This window comes from Cephus cinctus, unplaced genomic scaffold (assembly GCF_000341935.2).
Source record: "Cephus cinctus unplaced genomic scaffold, Ccin1 Ccin1_scaffold0187, whole genome shotgun sequence".
In the NCBI taxonomy this organism is placed as follows: Eukaryota; Metazoa; Arthropoda; class Insecta; order Hymenoptera; family Cephidae; genus Cephus; species Cephus cinctus.
Genome location: NW_014332909.1, coordinates 31,690 through 36,125, shown reverse-complemented (window position 1 = coordinate 36,125; position 4,436 = coordinate 31,690).

Sequence of the window (4,436 nt, the reverse complement as noted above, 5' to 3'; positions counted from 1 at the left end):
GGAGAGCCGTGTCGCCAACGAAAGCCGCCAAGAGAATGCCGATGACGACGAAGATTCGTGGCAAGGGGAAGCCGGGGAGAGAAACCGGCGCCGCCGAGCCCGAAAATCGGGCGGACTCGGGTAAGATCGGCGCCGCCCGGAGGCTGGCGGGCGGTGAGCGCCGAAAAGCGGATAGCGGACCGAGGCGAGAAATAACGCACGAGTTCGGGTGAACTCGGGATTTTTTGGGAATCCTTGGGCCGGGGGGCAAAAAGGGGCACACTTCGTTGCGAACCGCGGAACGGGAATACCGAAAATCGGCGGATAAGGCATCGCGATTTTTCTGGTTTTTAGTGTGGTGAGAGTGTGAGATTTGCAGGACCTGTTGTGCAACATGGCTTTTTCCCGGACGTGATATGGAATTGGATCTATCGACGACGACGGCGCTCCTACGGAACTCAGAGAATAGAGGATGGAGACGGCCGACGAGGAGGAAAATTGCCAACCACTACCACCCGAGCGACGAGGAAGAAAGGTACGGTTCACCGGAAGATTCGGTAAGTGCAGTTTAGGCGACCACCCCGAAGCCATGCAGCCGGGGATGAAGCGCATCCGCCGGTGCATCTTGGCACGAGGAGTGGAGGGCCGCGGGCCTCGCCACGGGTCCTGGCGGTTGCAGATTTGAACCGACCACCGTCAACAGGGATGACCTCCGCGACCGCGTTGTGTATTAGAATTGTATAGAGCCGCACTCGTATACATCACCCGACTGTACTCATTTACCTAGGCAAAATAAAGGGCCATTGTTGGAATTAAATGCCACCGTGTTAGTCATTACCAAAGAAGCCGGCTGATTCCTGTAGATACTCGCCGCCCTTACGTTCCCCTCTACCATGACGGATTAGGAGCTAGCGGGAAGATCCGGTCGAGAAGACTCCCGGAATTGACGTGCCGCGGATTAGAAATTAAAGGCCCAACGAGTCGGGCTGGTGCAAGGATGCACCTGGCGCCCAAGGGATCCGCGGAAAGCCACGTTGGGGTCACGGATAGAACGTAGGCCAGGAAATGAGTTACAATATATAATATATATTGTGACGTGGCATTTTGATGCCTGTCACAAAATTAGGCGAAGTCGGCTACGTCGTGGGGCCGGATGGGTTACGGAGCGTTTCGCGTGACGTTGGACTGACTTTATCTTAAGAATTTGTGTTTATTTCCCTGTGGGGAATGTTTCGTTTGTTTTTGAGTTCATTAAGCGGATCCGAGAGGAGTCGACACAATTTGTATTGAGACGGGGCCCGAGAGAGAGAGCCAACTACGGGCCTGGCGTAGCGCTGTCGAGGAGAGGTGACGTCAAGACCGGAGCACACAACCTGGTGGCTAAACTACGCGAAACAAGCGGCGAGCGTCTTCAGAAGCAGAGGGCAGACAGGAGTTGCAGAAGCGGCGTGAAGCCGAATATCGAGGGAGTACAGGTGGATGTGATTCCCGCCTTCTGGAAACAGCACTGCAGCCATCCTAACACAGCAACATGCCAGGATCTATTGTACCGGGATCGTTAAAACAATTGAAGATCGCGAGCTGGCTAGCGGAGCCGATGTAACAGCGAACCTGATTGGACCAGAGGGTGGAATTACAGCGCGCTCTCAGAAAGGTTCTCGATTTTGGAAATTTGTAGCGTCACTCACGGCGTGGCCTAACTCAGGGATAGACGTGCTATCGTTTTCTACCGATTTTTGTATTTACTGTATCGTATCGTGATCCGTTTGAGGGACTATAATCCAGGAGAGTGTGTTCCTGGAATCAGTAGAAGCTACTGGACAACGGTGAGTGACGCTCAGGGGTATTTTGGCTTTTTTCAATTCACGAGATCAACTGATCTTTTCTGTGCGGCGTACTCTTACGCGTCATCCTGCGCTTTTCTGACCGCTAAGGGTCCAAGGATAGCTGATCCGGTGACAAACAGGGGATCGGTCTCTCATTTCATTATTTCAATTCTTCCGGTTTTGTGTCTAACCGTTCAGTCCATGTCTCGCGAAATCGTCTCCCTAGCACAGGGGTGCGTGAGTCAATATCATACCGTTTATTATCGTCACCGTACCGTTTGTTATATCGTATTGTATGTTGCGTTGTTCCAGCGGGAACATTGTATAACATCATTGTATAATATCATTCGGGTAAATATCCCAGTGTGTTCTGCACCATCTCGATCAGTTTTTTGTACTTATCATTTGTATTTCACCATCTTGTTCTTATATTTTCTATTTAAAATAAATCGGATCCGACTCCGGATTTTGATTCCGATAGTTTGTCGTTTTCAGTAGTTTTTAGAGTGAACCTCCCTAATTTTCAGATTTTAATTATTGTCTCCCAGACCCAGGACCCCACCACATAAGAGCTGGCCAGGGTGTCCTTTGGATACAGCGGTGTAACTCTGGTTATATCTGGCGCCCAATAATTTAGTATTTCATTAATTATTTCCCGCGATGCCATATATTTGTGTGTCACCGTTAACAAGTGTCGTCACAAAATATAATATATATATTGTAACGTGGCGTCAGATTCCAATGACAAGAGCTACCTAGAAAAGTTTAGGAATGTAAGTCCTGCGTTGTATGTGTGTGTATACCTTGTAACGTGGCGTCAGGACGACACGTTACAGAAGCCCCGCACCTCCGCGCGCTGCCGGCCGCACGGCAGTGCCTCCAGCCTCCATCTCCAAAGAGTTCGTAGGTCCGTGGTTGGGAGGAGGGAACGGGGGAAAGTAGTGGACTGGCGGCGGAGGCACGGAGCCCTTTTGGGTTGAGCGCCCGCACGCAAGGGGTGCTCAACCGCCAGAACTCACTACCGAGCGCTGCCGGCCGCACGGCAGTGCCTCCAGCCTCCATCTCCAAAGAGTTCGTAGGTCCGTGGTTGGGAGGAGGGAACGGGGGAAAGTAGTGGACTGGCGGCGGAGGCACGGAGCCCTTTTGGGTTGAGAGCCCGCACGCAAGGGGTGCTTAACCGCGAGAACTCACTGCCGGTACCCCGGGAACTCTGAACGGCTACGGTTTGCGGGTCTGCGGGGAGGGCGCCGGATAGGAGATTTGTTTTGATTTTTGACCTACCGCGAAGAGCGGTAGGGAGGTGAGAGGGTGTGTCGCGGGGAGTCCGTCTCAACCGCCAGGACGCACTGCCGGTACCCCGGGAACTTTGATCGGCTACGGTTTGCGTGTCCGCGGGGAGGGCGCCGGAGAGGAGATTTGTTTTGATTTTTGACCTACCGCGAAGAGCGGTAGGTAGGAAGAAGAGTGTGTCGCGGGGAGTCCGCGTGTAAGGACACGGGTATCCGGCGGACCGCGAAAAAGAAGTCCTTCTTCCGTGCTCGGGCGATAGTGGAGCTATCGGATAATCGCGGATTGCGATTATCGGGATCTCTCGCAGAGAACCATGGCTCCCGGGTTTTTTCTTGGAATAGCCTAGTGCCAGTGCGTGGCCGAGTGTGTGAAATCAAACGGAACGGTATCCTACTCGCTGTCTTATTATTTTGCGCGCCTATCCGATGACTTCAAATTCTCTCTCGTCACCCCCATGCTCCCCTCTACCATTTTCAGTGCGCTGAGGCTGAGCCGCCGGGAAATCTGAAAACGGCCGTGGTGAGGGATGGTGGTGCGGGAAAGCCGCACCTGGCGCCCAACAATTAGATCTTCGGATCTTTTCTTTGATAACAGCACGTTGGGAGCAGCCACGGATTATTTGTAGGCGACGCCAATGAACAGTACACGCCACAAAAATGGCGCCCAACGTGGGGCCTCCGATCGAGGCCCAGGTACCGACTTGGCGATGAGGTGACCAGCACGGCCTCTCCGGAGTGTGTGGATAGAGTTAGGAGCGGCCGTTGGGTAGGCAGATAGCGTTGAGGTTGAGGCTTCCCTCCGTATCTGGTCGTCCTCCCTACTTGCAACCGCCGCCGCTTGAAGACCACACCGGAAGGCACCGACTGGAGCATCGCCTGGGCTTGACGTCGCCTAACGTCATAAGAGGGTACCAGCGAGATAGGGGCGGGTGGGCCAAGCAAATTCCGAGCAGCAGGGATTGCGCTCGATGGGATGCTTCGCACCCGCATCTCGCGTTTAAGGGCGGGGGAGTTGTAACGTGGCGTTACAGAGCTGGAGGGGATACCACCTAGGAATGACCGAAAAATAAATAAATAGGACTTATCAGGTCGCGCAGTGGGTTCAATAGCACAGTGGTAAGTGCTCGACTTGGCAGTCCGAAGGTATCGGGTTCGAATCCCGATCAGAACTCGTAATTTTTCAGAAATTCCTAGCCCTCTAGTGCTCCCTGGCGGCTCTATGGATAAAAAATTAATTATAGCAGGGACGAGCCGAGCCGGGCACCCCGTTATAATATATTATTAACGTGGGGCCTCCGATCGAGGCCCAGGTACCGACTTGGCGATGAGGTGACCAGCACGG